Below are 23,267 nucleotides of genomic sequence, written 5' to 3'. Positions count from 1 at the left end.
TTCTAGCCAAGTTCCAAGCACAAGGGATCATCAATACAGGGAAATGTCTTCGTGTACTAAGGTTGCCATTAACTTCTCCATAACAAGACCCACCCCCGCCCTTGCTAAATCGCTTACTGAATTACATGCTTTAAACATGTAATGAGTTTAATGTTAATTCTATAGAGGTCCAAAGATGATCCTGTTTGGTCCCTAACTTTTTTTTTGTTTTTGCTTAGTTGAAATCTACCTGTGCTCTTCAGTTATTAAAAACAAACAGTTTAGATGATCTCTTAAAAATAAGGCAGTTTGGAAGCCTGATGCATTGACATCAAATTATCAATAGATTGATATTTTAAAAGTTAAGTTTAGAAGTAAATGTAAAATAAGACAAAACTGATTCACTTAAGACATCCTGGGATTTTTAAGTCATATTTAGATAATACTTCCTAATGTAGATTTTATAAATTTATGGTAAAATAGCAATGAAAGGACAGTTAACAAATCTAAAAATTAAAACTAAGCCCTGGCCGATTTGGCTCAGTGGTTAGAGCATCAGCCTGAGGACCAAAGGGTCTCAGGTTTGATTCCTAGTCAAGGGCACATACCTGGGTTGCAGGCTAGATCCTCGGCCCTGGTTCAGGTCATGCGGGAGGTAACCAATCGATCGATGTGTCTCTCATATCGATGTTTCTCTCTCCCTGTCTCCCTTCCACTCTAAGAAATCAATGGAAAATATCCTTGAGTGAGAATTAACAACAACCAAAAAATAATAAGAATTCAAAAATTAAAACTAAGACTTATTGTTAAGCTATATCCAAAATCTAGGGGATATTTTCAGACAGTGTAGACTGAAATTGGTGATAACTAGAGAGAAAATTAATGAAATAAAAAATGAAGATAAACTTTCATGAAATTCCAGATATATCAATTAATGCTAACATTTGGCAATAACAAAATATTTGACAAGCAGGGGCTTAAACAGGGTTGTTTTTTTCATATGCTAAGTCTGGAGATAAGTAATTGCTGGTGTAATTAAACCAATAAAAACATCAGAGAAATCAAAATTAATCTGAAAGCAGATAATAGAATTGATAAATTCAAAAGCTGATTCCTTAAAAAATTGAATGTGAGCCCTGGCCAGTTTGGCTCAGCGGTTAAAGCGTTGGCCTGCGGTCCAGAGAGACCCAGGTTCGGTTCCCGCTAAGGGCACGTACTTCGGTTGCAGTTTGTCCCCGGCCCTGGTTGGTCGTTCGGGTGGCAGCCACTCGATGTGTCCCTTCACGTCGATGTTTCTCTCTCTCTCTCCTTCCTCTCTCTCCTTCCCACTCTATCCATACAAAAAATGGAAAAATATCCTCGGGTGAGGATAAAAAAAAAAATTAAAAAAAATTGAATGTGAAAGACAGAAATATACCTGACAGTCTAATTCAGGAAAATTGAAATTCAGAAGAGGACAGTGAAGTGGGCGCTGACCCCTCCTCTCCATCCCAACATGTCTCCCAGTAGCTGAGGCCTCCCAGTCACCACAATAAAATGACAGAAACAGAGATGGATGCTGATGCCTTTTAATTACCTTGTGATGGACACGGGCATACCTCAGAGATGTTGTGGGTTCGGTTCCAGACCACCACAAGAAAGTGGGTCTAGCAATAAAGTGAGCTGTAATCTTTTTGCTGGTAGAGGTCTTGCTTCGATTTGTAAAAAAAATGCGACATGTGTGAGGCGCAGTTGAGGGAAATGCAGTGAAATGAGCTTCGGTGAACAGAGAAGAGGGAGAGCAATGACACAATTTGAAGCACAGCTCAGAAGAGTCAACTTGTATCTAACTTTGTATTTCAAAAATATATAGTCTCCAAGTTTCAACATTCTCCCCAACTCCCACCTTGGATGCCTCTCTCCCATCACTATAGCAACTCTTGTACTTTAATCAACAGTAACTGTCCCTGTAAGAAGATGGCGTCAACAAGCCTGAAATGTGATTGTTTTTTTCTCCCCAGTCACAGGTATTTCCTTGGCGGTTTCCCCCTTGTGAGTGGCTTTGTAGACTCCAAATGTTCCAGCCAACCAGGCTTAGAAGGATGACCGCCTGGGTTTGGGCCTCCAGTTTTCTTGTATTAGTGATGTTCACTCAAAACCATATATGTTCTCCCCATTCCAAAGTTACTTAAATATTATATAGCATATATGAGGAATGTGACTATCTAACTCAGTCATTCTTACATGTTACAGGGGGAAGAAAATACCTAGAAAATTGTTCAAATTTCAAATCAAACTGCCCATGTCTTTCCTCGTAAAGATCTAGTTTTACTATCTCTTCTCCCCAGATTTATGTAATCGTTGCCACAGTAAACTCCGTCACAGTTGGGGTAGGAAAAATACAGGACCTATGGCCCGATTAATATCACAACCAACACGGAGAACGCAAACAGTGTAATCTGAGAGAGAATCTGGCGGCCGCCGGGTTTACGTGTCAGCTGGACAAGTCGCTATTCAGAAGGGCAGAGGGACTCACGCACAGCACAGATGAAATGTCACTATTCTGGGAAGCTGAGTGGCGGTATACAGGCTTTCCCTGTTTTGTTTTAGCAACTTGGGCTTAACTTTGAAATTATTTCTAATAAAAAGAAAAACGATTTAAGAAAGGAAACATGTGGGAAGCTTCTAAGTCACCGCCCCATCCCAACGACTGAGCAGGCTGAAAAGTCACCGACTTTTTTAGTCCACTAGAGAAGGTAGGACACAGGACAGACCACTACCTGCAAGATTGAAGAGGCAGGAAAATATCAAGAGTCACAACTTACCAGAGCAGAGACTCCAGGGCAGAAAACCTGAACTGAAACTGACAAATTACTGGAAGCTCCATGTGGACAACTGAGTTTTAAAAATTCTAGGGGAGACCCAGTCAGAAGAGGGCCCCTCACGACATTGTGGGATCTACCTCCAGGAGCTCTACCCCCAGTGAATTCCAGAGTGTCCTTATCTTCGGGTAGGAGTAGGGGGAAAGAAACCATTTTAAAATACTCTAGAGCAATCCGTTTCTTTTTTAACAAGGTCTGTCCTCAGGAGAAACTAGTTAACCCGAGCCTGACCTGTAGGGAAGTGATCAGAACCTAGCTGACCAGGGGGAAGGGAAACACCCAGCCCCGCCCACTCCAGCCATCCTGCCCTGCCTAAGAGGCAGGACAACACTGAGAAACTCCTGTGAGGGTCACAGTCCACAGGCAGTTTCCCTAAAAGACTGAGACCTACTCATGGACTAACGAACACTTCTCTTCCCACTCGACCTGCCCATCACATTGCTAGAGGCCTGTTGACAGCAGCTCCTTTACCCACGACATCATGTCCACCTATAGAGAAGAAGTCAAACACATGCCAAAAGGCAAAGCACACGCAATCTTAAGAGACAGAGCAAGTATCAGAACCAAACCGGGCAGGGGCGTTGGAATGATCAGACCAGGAGTTCGAAATAACCGTGATAAATATGCTAAAGGGATATATCTGATGGATACAGCAGGCAGCATTCAAGAATAAATAGGCAATACGGTGTCAATGTGGAAAAAAGGAGAAACAGCTGTAACAAAAATAAATTAATAAAAATAATGTTTAAAAAAAAGAATAAGTGGGCAGTGTCAGCAGAGAGATGAAAATTCTAAAAGAGAAACCAAAATAAAGGCTACGGATGATTACAAAAAAAATACACTGTAACAGAAATAAAGAATGTATTTAATGGGCTTCTTAGTAGACTGGACACAGCTGAGGAAAGAACTTCTGAACCAGAGGAAATATCAACAGAATCCTAAAAAAAAAAAAGCAAAGAGAAGAAGAACTAAAAAAAAAAAAAAGGAACAGAAAATCGAAGGACTGTGAGACGACTACCGAAAGTGTAAACATGAGTAATAGAAGACAAGAAAAAGAAAGAGGAACATAAGAAATATCTGAAACAATAATGACTGAGAAGTTCTCCAATATCAAAGATTGAACTACATATTCAGGAAGTTCAGAGAACACTAACTAGGATAAATGCCACAAGAAGAAAACAACAACAACTAAACTACATCTAAGCATATCTTCTTCAAACTATAGACAATCAAGATGAAAGAAAAATTCCCAAATAAGTTGAGTGGGAGGTAGGGAAGTGGGGAGTAACCTTACCAATTTAAGGAACAAAGATAAGAATTATAGCTAACTTCTCAGAAACCACACATGCAAGAAGAGAATGGAGGTAAATATTTAAAGTTTTAGAGAGGAAAAAAAAAAACTAGGATTCTATACCCTGTGAAATTACCCTTCTAAGAGGAGGAGAAATAAAGACTTTCTCAAACAAAAATTGAGAGAATTTTTTTTTAGACCTGCCTTGCAAAAGAAAAAGTTCTTTAGAGAGAAGGAAAATAATCTGTCAGCAACTCAGTTCTACATAAAGAAACAAAGAGCACTGAAAAAGGAATAAGTGAAAGTAAAATAAAAACTTTTATTTTTCTTACTCTTAATTGATTTAACAGATAATAGTTTATTCAAAATTATGGCAGCAACAATATATTTAATTATGTACGCTTATGTATATTTCTTACATATATTTATATATGCTTTTGTCTGCTAATATACAAGAGAAAGGAGGAAGGAATTAGGATTACTGTATTGTGTGATTATAATGTACTTATACTACCTATAAGTGGTATAGTGGTTTTGTTTGTTTGTTTTACCTTGTAATAGAAATGATATATTTGCTAAATTAGTATAATGTTATTTGAAAGTAAACTTGGATTAGCTATAAATGAATACTGCAAACTCTAGGGCAACCCCTAAAAAAGTAAAAAAACAAAAACAAAGTATAACTGATATACTAAAAGAGGAAGTATAAGGCCCGTACAAGTATAAAAGCATTTCAACTTGATCAGTTGGTAATGAAATACAGAAAAAGTAATATAACATTTTAAAAATTATAATATTCAATACTGGTAGCCCTGCAGTAAAATCACTAGAACCTCTTAAATGGCATATAATTTGGTTCAGTATAATTCTACTTCAAGAAATTTACCTTGAAGAACTATAGAAATTCATTTAAAGATTAATATGGAATATAGGACATTATAGCATTACTTATAATATGAAAAAATGGAATTGATCTAAACATACAACAATAAAAAATATTTAAAATAATTATGGTGTTCCATACTAATAACTGTTAATAATAATAATCACACCTAACTTTTAAAACATGAAATAGTGTACTTTAGAATACATATGTTTATAATATAATACTAATAGAAAGGAGTGGGATACAAATCTGTATATAAAATATGGACCTAATGTACAATATTAGAAACTATCTCAGAATTATTTATATTTTTCTCCATTTCTAAATATTTTAGTTTAATGGAAGTACACTATTTTTATTATTCAAAAAAGGGTTAACATTTTTTTTTAAATCAAGTTACGTTTCCCCTCACTGCAAACAATGGCTAATTTCCTAAACATATTTTTGTTGTGGACCTACAGAAACAAGAGGAAGTATCTAGACATTAGATAAATCAGCTAGACTACTCATGCTGATGTCGTTAAAAATTTGAAAATCCAAAACTTAAAATAAATTCTGCCCTATATCTCTTCTACTTTATAAAAAGTTGTCAATTCATTCAAGATTATTCTGCAGTAAGCTCAATAAATCAATAGAAAAGTATTATTTCTTTAATTTTGAAATTAAAATGTCAGGTTATTGTAGCCTGAATATACAGCTGATCCAAAATGTAACTATATTCAAATAAATAGGTCAGTATAAAAGTCAACCTAGGCCCTGGCCGGTTTGGCTCAGCGGTTAGAGCGTCAGCCTGCGGTCCACAGAGACCCGGGTTCGGTTCCCGCTAAGGGCACGTACCTTGGCTGCAGTTTGTCCCCGGCCCTGGTTGAGTCGTGTGGGTGGCGGCCGCTCGATGTGTACCTTTCACATCGATGTTTCTCTCTCTTCCTTTCTCTCCTTCCCGCTCTATCTGAGTAAAAAATGGAAAAATGTCCTCGGGTGAGGATAAAAAAAAAAAAAAAAAAAGTCAACCTAGTGTACATAAAGGCAAAATATGTATATAAAGGTAAAATACGTTTTCTTTTTTAACTAAATTGATAACACTTTGATTTTGAAGGATTACAGGTGGAATAGGCTTATCACAAGGTTGTGTGCAGAGGGTGTTCCAGAGGTCATGGTAAATTTATACTTTTCTGAATGAGTGCGTGGAATACTTGAGTTTCTAAATCTTTGCTCTTCAAATGATTTTGATTGTACCTTTATCAACATTTTTAATTGAACATGCCTTTCTCCATATTTCGTGCATGTACTGCTATTGCTACCTAATATCCCAAGGTAGAATCTAGGACAGTTTATTAATGTTAGTGATGAGTCTATATCTATAATTCAAAGCCTTCCTGATTGGTTGGATTTTTCACAATATCTTGTCAGATTGTTGCTTTTACTGTCTAGATGACAGCTCAAGCTCATTTAGCTCAAAGAGAAGTAGCAGCTGTGTCTCTTCAGGGTTTCCAGATCTGTTTGCATTCTTAGAACACTTTCCACACTGCGTTTTTCTCTGAAGAATCTTCAGCGTTCCGTCCTTTGTTGAGGGTTACTTCAAGTTGAAACTGGATCTCAGGCATTGTTCCACCTAACCAGTCCCGATGCCAACAGCATGAGTTTCACAACACTGACAATAAACTGAATGAGAACACTCTTGGCAACCCCACTGTAATTTTCTACTCTGAATTAGTCAATGAACCTTGTGTAACAGGTCACGTCCTTTTAGCTGCTATTACAGAGAAACCCCAACATTAGTTTGGTTTAACACAAAATTGTTGTTTAAGGGCAGCTTTCCTATAAGAAGTGATTTAGAGACCCAGGTCCCTTCCATTTGATGCTTCTGTTTTCTCCAACATGTGGTTCCCAAGGTCTCCATGTTCATTTCCATACAGACCATGCATAGGAGGTCTGTTCTGGGACAATGGGTTGAGTTGCCAGAACTCAGCCATATGGCCACACCTAGCTACAAGAATCTGCAATGTAGTCAGCTTTGTGCCAGGAGGAAGAAGGGGTTTTGAGGAGAGCTAGCCAGTGTCCAACCATTTATGTAACAGACTCAATTATGGTGTCAGTGTCAAACTGAATATTAAATATGTCATGCTTAATCTGACTGTCTTAGAATAATCATATCTGTAAATTTTTTTTGTTTCTAATACACCAGTAAATAGAACAATGCCCATAAAAAATGAATGGATGTCTACCTTCTTATCTTCTGCTCACATTACTGAAAACATGAAAACCCTAAAAATAAGGAAAACTATAATCTCTAATCAGAAAACTCATATCACGATCAAACTATTATAGCCCTGACCAGTTTTGCCCAGCGGTTAGAGCATCAGCCTGCGGTCTAGAGAGGCCCGGATTTGGTTCCCACTAAGGGCACGTACCTCGGTTGCAGTTTGTCCCCGGCCCTGGTTGGGGTCGTGTGGGTGGCAGCCATTCGATGTGTCTCTCTCACATGGATGTTTCTCTCTTTCTCTCTCTCTTCCTCCCTTTCTCTCTCCCACTCTATCTGAAGATAAATGCAAACATGTCCTTGGGTTAGGATAAATAAAAATAAATAAAATAAATAATAAATTTAAAATTTTTTTTTAAAGATTAAACTATTATATCACCTCACACCTGTCAGAATGGCCGCCATCAACAAATCATCAAACAACAAGTGTTGGTGAGGGTGTGGAGAAAAGGGGACTCTAGTACACTGCTGGTGGGAATGCAGACTGGTGCAGCCACTATGGAAAACAATATGGTGTTACCTCAAAAATTTAAAAATTGAACTGCCATTTGACCCAGTGATCCCACTTCTAGGAATATACCCTAAGAAGCCTGAAACACCAATCAGAAAGAATATATGTACCCCCATGTTTGTAGCAGCACTATTTACAATTGCTAAGATCTGGAAACAGCCCAAGTGTCCATCAGTAGATGAATGGATTAAAAAGCCGTGGTACATATACACAATGGAGTACTATGCAGCTGTAAGAAAGAAAGATCTCTTATCCTTTGAGACTACATGGAGGGACCTGGAAAGTATCATCCTAAGTGAAACAAGCCAAGCAGAGAAAGACAAGTTTCATATGATCTCACTTATTTGTGGAATATAATAAACATAACAGTCTGAGGGATGGGGTAGTCCCAGAGACGTGGAAGTGGGGTACAGACTGACAATCCCCAGAAGAGGAAGTGGTGGGGGAGAGATAAACCACAGAACTTATATGCATGTATGCATGAACAGTGGACATGGACAACAAACTGGGGAAAGGGCAGGGAGGGAGGGGGAGGGGGAATCAATGGGGGAAAAAGGAGAAACATCTGTAACAAAAATTAATTAATAAAAAAAAAAAAAAAAGAAAGAAAAGTAGGGTTTCCTGACACTGTAATCTCTGGGGTCTGAGACTCAGCCTCTTTGGTCCTGGAAAAGAGAGATCTTCACTTTCCTTGGGAGGTACTGTTTTGCCTCAAAAGTTCAACTCCAGAGTTCAGGGAAGCCAGAGTGTGGAAAGTTGGGCTGCAAGGATGAGAGTTAGCAGAGAGCGAGCTACAGCCATGCTTCCGGGAACACGAGGCAAACTCCATCCTTTTGAAGTTCTCCACTATCTGCTCTACAAGAGACAATACATACAGCACTTAGAACAGAAAAATACTGACGTGGATCGGGAGGAGAAAGTATCACACCGAAGAAATCTTCCTTCTCTTTGCAATTGGCATGACTCTGTGATGGGGATGAACTAACATGAATGAGCTAAAAAGTAAGGCAAGAACTGGCTTTAAGGCATATCAACCTTTACCCTTTGCTGGATTCACGCTATCATAAATTTGCATTTCAGAAAAAAATATGATTGGATTAAATTATTTGGATCAGGTATAAAAACAGCCTGAAATTAAACTGGACTAGAAAAATCTACTTGTTAGAATTTTAGATTGTATGTTTTGTATAATTTACATTTATCTGATACTATTCTTTTGTGACAATAGTGAAGGGACACCTTATGCTCAGGTGGATTATCTAGCATTGCATTCTTTGTGTTTATTTAGTGAACATATTTTGAGTAGCTGCTGTGTCCCTGGCATCATCTGGAAGGGCTTCTTCTTTCTCACCACCATCTATGATGAAATGGAGAAAGGGAGATGTCAGACAGCATGGGTTTAAATACCATCTGCCCCAGCAGAGCTCCATTCCCAACAGCAAATGGAGCTGGCCAATGTCTTGGCAGAACAGCTACAAAATGGTAAAGCCATTCTGCCACACACTTTGTAGTTAACAACCCCCACCCCAAAAAGCCACCAGGGCCCCTGTATTACATCATCCAGAAGTGTTCCATTTCAGCTATCCCTGTGCTCACTCCATTTTTTAAGGTTTTCCTTCTTATCTCTGCTTCTGAATTCCAACATTGTCTCCATTGTGTAAAAATAGGTCTTGAGATGCTGAGATTGATGCTACTGCTCTGATACTTACCTTGGCTCAATTCCTTCCACACAGCCCAGATCACACTGTTGAAACCACTCCAGCTCAGCCCAGCAGTCTATCTCCTGGCAGCTCAGCCCACTGGTGCTGAGTTACTTCACCCCCAACATACATAGCCTGGGGAACACCAGCCAAGAAGAACTTTAGATGAGAAGACAAAAAAATTAAAGATTCTCCCAGAGAAGAAGAGGGCTGGCCCTCTACTCTAAATAATTTGAAAGGTGATCATAGGCCCAGACTTCTAAGCAAGATGGAAAGAAGCCAATAGTTAAATACATTTTAAGTGCAAATTAACTATTTCATATTCTCATAGTTCCTTTTCTTTCCAACCTGATTTATTCCAGGTCTGAGGTATTAATTTGCTTGACTGTGTTAATAGTACCCAATCAATGACAAATTCTAAGTATCACTTTCTAGGTGAAAGGCTCTCATTTCCTTTACAAATGATTTGAGCTATCCCACTCCCACTCCTTATAAAATAACATTTTTAAAAAAGATTGTGCTCTGAGTGTTTGCAAATGGAAGTAAAATAAAGAAGTAAGGTTAGTACATCTTTTAAATCAGGGGTCAAAGTTGTTTTCTCTAAAGGGCCAGATAGTTAATATTTTACACTTTGCAGGCTATACAATCTCCGTTGCAACTAATTGGCTCTGCTATTGTAGCATAAAGCAAAACAATATGTAAACAAATAAGCTGTGTTACAATAAAACTTTATTTAGAAAAACAGACAACTAGGTGGGCTATAGATTTCTGACCCCTGTCTTACACATGATTTTTCTTAAGATGTAATATATTCTTCTCATTTCATTAGCTTAAAAATATCTTACAAATATAAGTGACTTCTCATAAAAGAGATTAGAGGTACCGAAATCTGGCAAGTTAAATAATATTAAGTATCCTCTACATCTGGCATATAGTAAATATAAAATAAATGTTGGATGATTTAAAATTCTAATTCATACCTCAAAAGTACATAGCACAGCCCTGGCTGGTTTGGCTCAGCGGTTAGAGAGTCAGCTTGTGGTCCTGAGAGACTCGGGTTTGGTTCCCGCTAAGGGCACGTACCTCGGTTGCAGTTTGTCCCCAGCCCTGGTTGGGTCACGTGGGTGGCAGCCACTCGATGTGTTCCTTTCACATCGATGTTTCTCTCTCTCTCTCTCTCTGTTCCTCTCTCTCCCTCTCACTCTACCTGAACAAAAAATGGAAAAATGTCCTCAGGTGAGGATAAAAAAAAAAAAAGTACATAGCACAGTTAGCCAAATTCTGAATAACCTTGAAAATAGTTTTATTTCACTACCATTTGCTTTGTTTACCTTACAATTACTGGACTTTTGAAGATTTTCTCAGTGTCTTCATTATTATGCATATCCATTTTTATCATTATTCAGCAACTATAAGCTTTCATCAAACTGGGACTCTTCAATATTGCTGTATTAAGGGAAACTATAATAGCTTATTGACCGCAGTTCAGTCAATGATCCATTCATTATTCTGTCTTGAAGGCTAAGTTCGTAAAATAATGGATGTGATTATCACAAAAGTCAATATAAGTATAAATGTGAGGATGGAACCAATGATGAGCCCAAGCAGTTAACTTATGTTTTTGTACCATTTCACAAATACATGCAACTGGATCTGGGCATCCTTTTCCAGCCATGGTCTACTTCAGCAATCTTCAAAGTGGGGTGTGTGCACGTCAATACGTTGGCAAGATGTTTCGTTGCAGTGTCAAGCAAAATATCAGAATTCTGCCCTGGCCAGTTAGGCTCAGTGGTTGGAGTGTCAGCCTATAACCCAAAGAGTCACAGGTTTGATTCCGGTCAAGGGCACGTGCCTCGTCCTGTGGACGGCAACCAATTGATGTGTCTCTCTCACCTCAGTGTTTCTCTCTCTGTCCCTCCCATTCTGTCTGAAGATAAACGGAAAAATATCCTCAGGTGAAGTTTTGTTTTGTTTTTTTCAGAATTCCTATTGTATTCACTTTTATCTCTCATTCATTTATTTTCTGTTTTGTGAATTTTATAATATACTCAATATATTATTAGAGTTCTACATATATGTAATGGATTCTACATATATATATGTAGTGGCCTGTTCAAGAAAGTTTGGATAGCCCCGGCTGGGTGGCTCAGTTTGTTGGAGTGTCATCCCACACACCAAAAGGTTGTAGGTTCAATTCCCAGTCAGGACACATACCTAGGTTGTGGGTGTGATCCTGGACTCGGGGCCACGTATGAGTTCTCTCTTTCTCTCTCTCTCCTGCCTCTCTCTCTAGAACCAATAAACACATCCTAAGTGAGAATATATATATATATATATATGTTTTTATTCTATAATAATTATAATGATAATTATAAAATATATAGCATTAGATGAAGATAGATATTAAACTTTATAAGAATTCAAATAATGTAATAGACCTCTAAGATTCCCTTCATGGATTCCATGTGGAGGCATAAAATGTTAAACAAATATAATTTTACATTATAATGATTAAATTGAAACAATTTACAATCTAAAGATGGGTATAAAGAATGTAGCATGAGAGGGAGGGTGAGTGTGTGAGAGAGTGAGCGAGTGTGTGAGAGAGTGTAGGTGGACGTGAAGGTGGCCGAGCAAACTCCTGCAGTGCAGAGTCGCAGAGCAGAAGGTTCCCGTGCTGTGGACCGAGCAGCCGGCTACCCACGGTAAGTGGCCCTTCAGGGCCCTTCTCCCTGCACTGCAGGGTGGTCCCACCATTTTGGAAGATCCTGGGTTTTCCCTGGGGGGAGTCATTGGGAGCAGCTATGGCCCAGCAACCTGAGCCCACCAGTGTACCTGGCACCATCGGACCAGTGGACACCCTGGGTCTACACAGACCAGTGCACAGTAGTGGAGCTGTCAAAGTGCCGGTTGTGGAAACCGCAAACGGCCGGGAGCCCAGCACCATCCTCCACAGTACCAGCCTGATCAGAGGCGAGATATACCCCCAGCAACAGAGGCTGGGGAGCAGACATCCATCCTCAGGCAACAGAAGCACAGACCAGCAGCAAGACCCGTGCCCAAAAACTACAGCAGAGGCTGAGCAGGAGCTGAGCCTCACTGGGCACAGCACTCAGCAGCCGCCAGCAGCGAGACCTGGGGCTCCACAGGGGCCTGTGCTACCCAGCGCCCCACATTAGTGGTGGGAAGGACCAGAAGGACCTGTGCAACCCAGCTGCCCACATTAGTGGTGGGAAGCCAGAGATCCAGAGGGACCTGTGTGACCCAGTTGCCCACAAGATTGGCAGGGAACCAGGGCTCCAGCAGGGCCTGTGCAGCACAGCTGCCCACAGGTCCAGCTGGGACCTGGGGCTTAAGAGGGACCTGTGTGACACAGCGACCCAAGTTGCAGGAAGAAATTTTGGCTCTAGCAGGTCCTGAGAATTACAGCTACAGGTGGCACCAGTGACCAGCGGGGAACAAAGCTTCAGAGGGGGCCACAAAATCCAGCAGCAGCACCAACCAGAACACACCAATACCAGCCCCCTGTAGTCAATCCTCCAGAATCAACAGCAGGCAAGAGGCAACACGCAACAGAACAGTATGGGAGGCACAGTAGCCTTATTTGATATACAGTGACCTGTCTACACATCTAAACATCCCGCACTGTCTAGAGCTACAAGACAACTAAAATGGGGAGACAAAGAAACAACACTCAAAGAAAAGAAGAAGAGGAATCATTAGAAAAGGAACTACAGGAAATGAAAGAAAGCAACTTCTCAGATAAAGAATTCAAAGCAATGATTTAAAGGGTGCTCAAACAATTTGGTGAGAACCACAAGCAACTTAATAAGAATTATGAAGAACTCACTGGGAACTACTTCAGCTTAAAAGAAGAGGTAGAAGCTATGCATAAAAATAAAGAGAAAATAAGCAATGGCATGCCTGTTATGAAAAATACCTTAGAAGGATTCAATAGTAAATTAAAAGAAGCTGAAGACTAAATTAGCAACTTAGAAGACAAGGGAGAGAAAAACACCCAAATAGAGCAGCAAATGGAAAAAAATTTAAAAGCAGGAGGAGAGTTTAAGAGAGCTGTGGGACAATACAAAATGTAACAACATTCACATTATAGGGGTAGTGGAAGGAGAAGAATCAGAGAAAGGAATAGAGAACCCGTTTCAAGAAATAATGACAGAAAACTTCCCTAAACTGGTGAAGGAAAAAGTCACACAAGTCCAGGAAACACAGAGAGTCTCAAGCAAGATGAACCCCAGAAGACCCACAGCTAGACACATCATAATAAAAGTGGCAAAATTTAAAGACAAAGAAAGAATCTTAAAGGAAGCAATACAGAGACAGAAAGTTACCTACAAGGGAGCTCCCATCAGACTGTCAGTTGATTTCTCAATAGAAATGATGCAGGTCAGAAGGGAGTGGCATGAAGTGTACAAAGTAATGCAAGGCAAGGGTTTGAATCCAAGACTACTCTATCCAGCAAGGCTATCATTCAAAATTGAAGCAGAAATAAAGAGCTTCACGGATTTAAAGAAAGCTAAAGGAATTTACCACCACCAAACCAGCATTGCAAAAAATGCTGAAGGGACTGTTGGAAGAAGAAGAAGAAACCGGGGGGGGGGGGGGGGGGGGGGGGGGAGGAACACAGGCATAAAATTAAAATGGCAACTAATAACTATCTATCAATAATTACCTTAAAAGTAAATGGCTTAAATGCTCCAATCAAAAGACATAGAGTAGCTGATTGGATAAGAAAACACAACCCATATATATGCTGTCTACAAGAGACACACGTCACTCAAAAGACTCACACAGGATGAAAGTGAAGGAATGGAAAAAAATTTTCCAAGCAAATGGAAATAGGAAAAAAGCTGGTGTAGCACTACTCATATCTGACAAGACAGACTTCAAAACAGGGCCATAATAAGAGACAGAAGCTCATTACATAATATTTAAAGGACCAATCCAACAAGAGGATATAACCCTGTAAACATATACGCACCAAATACGGGAGCACCAAAACATATTAAACAACTTCTGGAGGACTTCAAGGGAGAGATCAATAGCAACATGGTCATAGTGGGTGACTTTAACATGCCACTGACACCACTGGATAGATCTTCTGGACAAAAAAAATTAACAAGGACATAGAGTCCTTACAAGACAAACTAGATCAGTTGGACTTCATTGATATTTATAGAACATTTCACCCCAAAGCTGAAGAATATACATTCTTCTCAAGTGCACATGGATCATTCTCAAAGATAGACCACATGTTAAGACACAAAGCAAGTCTCTACAAATACAAGAAGATTGAAACCATATCAAGCAACTTCTCAGATCACAGTGGCATGAAACTAGAATTCAATTACAATAAAAACACCCCAAAACATTCAAACACTTGGAGGCTGAATGTTATTAAACAATAAATGACTTACCGAGGAGATCAAGGAAGAAATTAAAAACTTCCTGGAAACCAGTGAAAATGAACACACAACAATACAAAATCTATGGAATGAAGTGAAAGCAGTTCTGAGAGGGAAGTTCATAGGACTACAGTCCTACCTCAAGAAACAAGAAAAATTCCTAATTGACTTTCAAGCTCTACAACTTAAAGAACTAGAAAGTAAGCAAAAAGAAAAACCCAGAGCTAGTAGGAGGAAGGAAATAGTAAAGGTCAGAGCAGAAATAAACAACATAGAGACCAAAAAACAATTCAAAAGATCAATGAAACAAAAAGCTGGTTCTTTGAAAAGATAAACAAGATCAATGGGTTTTTAGCCAGACCACCAAGAAACAAAAAGAGAGAAACCAAATAAACGAAATCAGAAATGAAAGAGGAGAAGTAACAACTGACACCACAGAAACACAAAAGATCATAGAATCATACGATGAACAATTATACACCAACAAATTGGACAATCTAGAGAAATGGACAAATTTCTAGAAACACATAGCTTCCCGAAACTGAACCAGGAAGAGATAGAAAACTGGAACAGACCGATAACAACTAAGGAAATTGAAGATGTAATTAAGAAACTCCCAGCAAACAAAAGCCCATGCCCAGATGGCTTCACGGGGGAGTTTTACCAAACATTCAAAGAAGAGCTAATACCCATTCTCCTCAAACTATTCCAAAACATCCAAGAAAACGAAACACTTACAAACTCATTTTATGAGGCCAGCATAACCCTAATTCCAAAACTGGATAAAGACACTACAAAAAAAAAAAAAAAAAAAAAACAACTACAGGCCAATATCCCTGATGAACACAGATGCCAAAACCCTTAACAAAATTGTATCCAGCCCTGGCCGGTTTGGCTCAGCGGTTAGAGCATCCGCCTGCGGTCCGGAGAGACCCGGGTTCGGTTCCCGCTAAGGGCACGTACCTCGGTTGCAGTTTGTCCCCGGCCCTGGTTGGTCGTGCGGGTGGCAGCCACTCGATGTGTCCCTTTCACATCGATGTTTCCCTGTCTCTCTTTCTTCCTCTCTCTCCCTCCCACTCTGTCTGTACAAAAAATGAAAAAAAATGTCCTCGGATGAGGATAAAAAAAATAAAATAAAATAAATTAAAAAAAAAAAAAAAATTGTATCCAGCAATACATCAAAAAAATTATTCACCATGACCAAGTGGGATTCATCCCAGGCATGCAAGGATGGTATGATATTTGCAAATCAATAAATGTAATACACCACATAAACAAAATGAAAGATAAAAACCATATGGTCATATCAATATCACACAATCTCACTTATTTGTGGAATATAATGAACTAAACAAACTGATGAACAAAATTGACCCAGAGATGTAGAGGTGGGGTACAGACTAACAAACCTCAGAAGAGAAGGTGTTGGGGAAAAGAGATGAACCATAGAACTTATATGCATGTACGCATAACCAATGGACATAGACAACAAAGCTGGGGATGGGGCAGGGGGGATGGGGAGGAGGTGTCAATGAGGGAAAAAGGAGAAACATCTGTAACAAGAACAAATTAATAAAAAATAATTTTTTAGCCCTGGTCGGTTTGGCTCAGCGGTTAGAGCGTAGGCCTGCAGACCAGAGAGTCCCGGGTTCGGTTCCCACTAAGGGCATGTACCTTGGTTGCAGTCTGTCCCCAGCCCCGGTTGGGGTTGTGTAGGTGGCAACCAGTCGATGTGTCTCTCTCACATCAATGTTTCTCTCTCTCTCTTCCCCCCTCTCTCCTTCCAGCTCTGTTTGAAGATAAATGCAAGAAAAAAAAATGTCCTCCGGTGAGGATAAAAAATAATAATAATAATAATAATAATAATAATAACAACAATAATTTTTTTAAAAATTTAAAAATTCTGAAAAAAAGAATGTAACATGAGCAGAATAAAACTATATTTTTTAAAATTTATACTAACCAAATGTATTTCTCCTTTCATTGTTGTTATTGTTGTTTTCTGGCTGGACAAAAAAACTAATAGGAAAGCACTAACAGAAAACTGTATAAAATTTTGTTATAAAACAAAAATATTTTTGTACTCCTTTGCCTCCAACAAAAGAAAGCTCATTTTGAAGATTTTCAGAGCAATCTCCAAGTTATCTAAATTAAATAATATTCATTCTTAGTTTTAAATTTTTCCTATCAGCATTTCAAAATACTGTTTTCTAGAATTTTTTAAAAAAATCTTTGAAACTCCATGTTACTTTTTATTTCTAGGAATGAAAAATTTAAGTCAGGGGTTTATCGCGAGTAGACATATTGCTGCAGGACTAGAAATCGACTGGGTCAGAGAAAGACTGGACTGTCAGGAGAAGGAAAGAGCCACGTAATCTCCATCCGGGTATTTGGTTGACTCTATGGGGATCCAAATCGTGAGGACCTGATGGAGAACATTTCATTCCTATTATTACCACTATTACATGTTCTTGGATTTGGACACAAAGACATAAATATTAAACACCAAAGGAGACTTTTGCTTTGCAAAACACTGTAATAGCCATGAACGTTCTTTACTTGGTGATGCTGGGGGAGAAAGACCATCTTTCTTCTATAGCCGCCAGGCTTTGTTTTTGTGTGTGTGTGTGGTTTTTTTTCTGCACTAATGTTTCTGTGGACCAGCCGGTCCTTCCAATATTTTCCTTTGCTCAGCTCTTTCTTTCATGAAAATGATGGCATGTCTAACAGGCACTGGATTCTTAGTAAAAATATTTTAATTTTCAAATACAGCTTCTTACACTCACCATTGTTTGCTGTGGAATGGTTCTCACTGGTGATTGGACTGTATCCCCCTCTTCCCCCAGCCACAAAATTATCTCCACTGCTAAGGCTATTTAATATACAACCTGGAAAGTCTAATGTCTTTTTTTTGAAAAGCAGAATTTGGGTTACTCTAGGCCATCAATGAATCTTTCTCCTACTATCTCACTGAAAAGCTTCCAGGCTCAGAATATGTGGACAGTGGGGATAAGGCCAGTGTCTGTAGCCACATGTTTTTTTTTTGTTTGTTTGTTGGTCTGTTTACTGAGTATAAAGATGTAAGTGGTGGCTGCACTGCACACAGACTTCATGTCAACGTATCATTGTGTCATCTTCTGCACATGTTAGAGAGAACAAAGCAAAATGTACTAAAACTACCTGTAGGTACAGTATTTTTTTTAAACTCAAGCTTTAAAATCTAAAAATGAATCATTTCATTGTTAAAATATTCATAGATTTACAGATTCAGCAATAGAACAGGTCTCAAAGGCTTTCCTTCCGTTTGTGGTTGAGTACACAGGCCCGGGGAGTTCTTTGTCCCAAGTCAAGACTTCTAAGCCTCAGTCCAACAGACGGTCTTCAACACTGCAGTTCTTCCCTTGATTTTTTTGTTTGTTTGTTTGCTTCCACAGTTTTTTTTTATTATTATTAATTTCTTTTTGTTACAGATGTTTCTCTTTTTTTCTCCATTGACACACACCCTCCTCCTCATCCCCAGCTTTGTTGTTCATGTCCATTGGTAATGTGTACATGCATATAAGTTCTGTGGTTTATCTCTTCCCTCCCTTCCCCATCCCCTCTTCTAAGGATTGTCAGTCTGTACCCTACTTCCACATCTCTCAGTCTACCCTGTTCCTCAACTGTTATGTTCATTATATTCCACAAATAAGTGAGAGCATGTGATATTTGTCTTTCTCTGCTTGGCTTGCTTCACTTAGGATAATACTTTCCAGGTCCCTCCATGTCAACACAAAGGATAAGAGATCTTTTTCTCTTACAGCTGCATAGTCCTCCATTGTGTATATGTACCACTGCTTTTTTATCCATTCATCTACTGATGGACACTTGGGCTGTTTCCAGATCTTAGCTATTGTAAATAGTACTGCTACAAACATGGAGGTACATATATTCTTCCTGACTGGTGTTTTATGATTCTTAGGGTATATTCCTAGAAGTGGGATCACTGGGTCAAATGGAAGATCAATTTTTAATTTTTTGAGGTGACACCATATTGTTTTCCATAGTGGCTGCACCAGTCTGCATTCCCACCAGCAGTGTACTAGAGTCTCCTTTTCTCCACACCCTCGCCAACACTTGTTGTTTGATGATTTGTTGATGGCGGCCATTCTGACAGGTGTGAGGTGATATCTCATTGTTGTTTTGATTTGCATCTCTCTGATGATGAGTGATGTTGAGCATTTCTTCATATGTCTCAGCCATTTCTATGTCCTGTTTGGAGAGGTATCTATTTAGGTCCTCTGCCCATTTTTAAATTGGGTTCTTTGTCTTCATTTTGTTGAGTTGCATGAGCACTCTATATATTTTGTAAATTAACCTCTTATCTGATGTATCATTGGCAATTATGCTCTCCCACACAGTGGCAATTATGCTCTCCATATTGATAATTGTTTCTTTTGCTGTGCAGAAGCTTTTGAGTTTGATGTAGTCTGTGTGTTCATTTTCTCCTTTGTTTCTGTTGCCTTAGGTGATGTATCAGTGAAAATTCTGCTGCATATGATGCCTGAAATTTTGTTGCCTACATTTTCCTCTAAGATTTTTATGGATTCACGGGTCATATTTAAGTCTTTCATCCATTTTGAGTTTATTCTAATGTATGATGTAAGTTGATGGTCTAGTTTCATTTTTCTCATGTAGCTGTCCAATTTTCCCAACACCATTTATTAAAGAAGCTGTCTTTACTCCATTGTATGTTCTTGCCACCTTTGTCAAATATTAATTGAGCATAATGTTCTGGGTCAATTTCTGGGATCTCTGTTCTGTTCCACTGGTCTATATGCCTGTTCTTGTGCCTGTACCAGGCTGTTTTGATTACAGTAGCTTTGTAGTATAACCTGATATTCGGTATTGTGATCCCACCTACTTTGTCCTTTTTTTTTTTTCAAGATTGCTGTGGCTATTCAAGGTCTTTTTTGGTTTCATAGGAACTTTTGAAGTATTTGTTGTAGTTCTGTGAAATACGTAATTGGTATTTTCATGAGGATTGCATTGAATCTATAAATTGCTTTGGGTAGTATGGACATTTTAATGATGTTAATTCTTCCAATCCATGAACAAGGTATGTGCTTCCACTTTTTTATATATTTATCTATTTTATCTTTTAATGTCCTGCAGTTTTATGCAAATAGGTCTTTTACATCTTTGGTTAAGTTTATTCCTAGGTATCTTAATTTTTTTTGCTGCGATGGTAAATGGGATTGTTTTTTAGTTTCTCTTTCTGAGATTTCATCATTTGTGTGTAAGAATGTAGTTGATTTCTTGACATTAATTTTGTATCCTGCTACTTTGCCAAATTCATTTATTAAGTCTAGTAGATTTTTAATGGAGTCCTTAGTGTTTTCTGTGTATAATATCATGTCATTTGCGAATAATGACAGTTTCACTTCCTTCTTTCCAAGTTGGATCTTTTTCATTTTTTCGTCATGTTTGATTGCTGTGGCTAACACTTCCAGTACTATGTTAGATAAGAGTGGAAAAAGTGGGCATCCTTGCTTTGTTCCAGTTCTTCAGGGAAATGCTTTTAGTTTTTGCCCATTGAGTATGATGTTGGCTGTAGGTCTTTCATACATGGCCTTTATTATGTCAAGATATGATCCCTCTATTCCCAGATTGCTGAACGTTTTTATCAGAAATGGATGCTGGATTTTGTTGAAGCTTTTTCAGTGTCTATTGACATGATCATGTGATTTTTATCTTTCATTTTGTTTATATGGTGTATCACATTTATTGATTTGTGAATATTGTACCAGTCTTGCATCCCTGGGATGAATCCCACTTGGTCATGGTGAATAATGTTTTTGATGTATTGCTGGATCCAATTTGCTAGTATTTTGCTCAGGATTTTGGCATCTATGTTCATCAGGGATATTGGCCTGTAGTTTTCTTTCTTTGTAGTGTCTTTTTCTGGTTTTGGAATTAGAATTATGTTGGCCTCATAAAATGAGTTTGGAAGTCTTCCTTCTTCCTAAATTTTTTTGAAATAACTTGAGGAAAATGGGTGTTAGTTTTTCTTTGAATATTCGGTAAAACTCCTCCGTGAAGGCATCTGGCCCTGGGCTTTTGTTTGCTGGGAGAGTCTTGATTACATCTTCAATTTTCTTAGTTATTATTGGTCTGGTCAAGTTTTCTATCTCTTCCTGGTCCAGTTTTGGGAGACTATGTGTTTCTAGAAATTTGTCAATTTCGCTTAGATTGTCGAATTTGTTGCCATACAATTGTTCACTATATTTGTTAACAATCCTTTTTATTTCTGTGGTGTCACTTGTTACTCTCCTTTTCACTTCTGATTTTGTGCCTTTGGATTCTCTCTCTTGTTTCTTGGTGAGTCTAGCCTAGGGTCCATCAATCTTGTCTATCTTTTCGAAAAACCAGCTCTTTGTTTCATTGATCCTTTGAATTTTTTTTTTTTTTTTTTTTGTCTCTATGTCATTTATTTCTGCTCTGATCTTTATTTTCTTCCTTTCTACATGATCTGGAGTTCTTTGTTTTTGTTTGTTTGTTTTTTTGCTTTCTAATTCTTTAAGTTGTGAGGTTAGATAGTCTTTTAGAAATTTTACTTGTTTCTTGAGGTAGGCCTGTAGTGCTATGAACTTTCCTCTCAGAACTGCTTTCACTACATCCCATAAATTTTGTGTTGTATGTTTATTTTCATTGATTTCCAGGAAGTTTTTAAATTCTTCCTTGATTTCTTCAGTAAGCCATTCGTTGTTTAATAACATTCTATTTAGCCTCCATGAGTTCAAATGTCTTGTTCTTGTTGCAATTGATTTCTAGTTTCATGCCATTGTGATCTGAGAAGATGCTTGATATGATTTCAATCTTCTTGAACTTGTAGAGACATAGTCTGTGTCCTAACATGTGGTCTGTCTTTGAAAATGTCCCATGTACACTTGAGAAGAATGTGAATTCTGTAGTTTTACGGTGTAATTCTCTGTAGATATTTATTAAATCCATTTGGTCTAGTGCTTCATTTAAAGTCTCTGTTTCCTTGTTAAGTTTTTTTGTCTAGAGGATCTATCCAGTGATATCAGCGAGGTGTTGATTGTATTGCTGTCGATTTCTCCTTTAAAGTCTTCCAGAAGGTTTTTAACATATTTTGGTGCTCCTATAGTGGGTTCATATATGCTTACGAAGGTTATATCTTCCTGTTGGATAGATCCTTTCAATATTATGTAGTAATCTTCTTTGTCTCTAGTTATGGCCCTCTTTTTGTAATCTATTTTATTAGATATGAATATTGTTACCCCAGATTTATTTTCCTTTCCGTTTGCTTGGAAGATTCTTTTCCGTCCCTTCACTTTCAACCTATGTGATTCTTTTGTTGTGAGGTAAGTCTCTTGTAAACAATGTATATGTGAATCATGCTTTCTTATCCAATCAGCTGCTCTGTGTCTTTTTATCAGAGCATTCAATCCATTTACATTTAAGGTGATTATTGATATGTACTTATTTATTGCCATTTTTGTTTAGTGTGGTTATATTATTCTTCCTGTTTCTTCTACTAACTACAGCAGTACTTTTAACATTTCTTGCAGTGCTGGTTGGGTGGTAATGTATTCCCTTAGCCTTTTTTTCTCTGGGAAGCTCTTTATTTGACCTTCTATTTTGAATGATAGCCTTGCTAGATAGAGTAGTCTTGGATTCAGATCCTTGTTTTTCATGACCTTGGTTACTTTGTGCCATTCCCTTCTGGCCTGTAGTGTTTCTGTTGAGAAGTCAGCTGAGAGCCTTATGGGAATTCCTTTGTAGGTAGCCTGTTGTTTATCTCTTGCTGCCTTTAGGATTCTCTTTTGTCTCTAATTTTGGGCATTTTAATAACTATATGTCTTTGTGTGTCTTACTATGTTTGGGTTCTTCTTACTTAGGTCTCTCTGTGCTTCTTGAACACGAATGCCTTCTATCCTTCACCAAAATAGGGAAGTCACTATTTCTTCAAATATATTCTCTAACCCTTGCTCATTTTCTTCTTCTTTGGAGACTCCTATGATGCAAATATTATTTTGTTTCCAGTTGTCCCACAGTTTTCTTAAGCTGTCTTCCTGTTTTTTCATTGTTTTTTCCTTTTGGTTTTCGGATTGGTTGATTTTTTCTACCCTGTCTTCTAATTCACTGATCAAGTCCTCAGCTTCCTCTACTCTGCTGTTTAAACCTTCCAATGTGTTCTTTTTTTCTGCTATGTCATTCTTCATTTCCACTTGGTTGGTTTTCAATGCTTCTATATCTTTACTCATGGTGCTGATGTCTTACTTATGCTTTTGAGCTTCCTCAAGATCATGGCTCTCAATTCTACCTCTGATAACTTTCTTATGTGAATTTA

Source organism: Molossus molossus, unplaced genomic scaffold (genome assembly GCF_014108415.1).
Source record: "Molossus molossus isolate mMolMol1 unplaced genomic scaffold, mMolMol1.p scaffold_m16_p_18, whole genome shotgun sequence".
NCBI lineage: Eukaryota > Metazoa > Chordata > Mammalia > Chiroptera > Molossidae > Molossus > Molossus molossus.
This window is presented reverse-complemented; position numbering follows the sequence as displayed.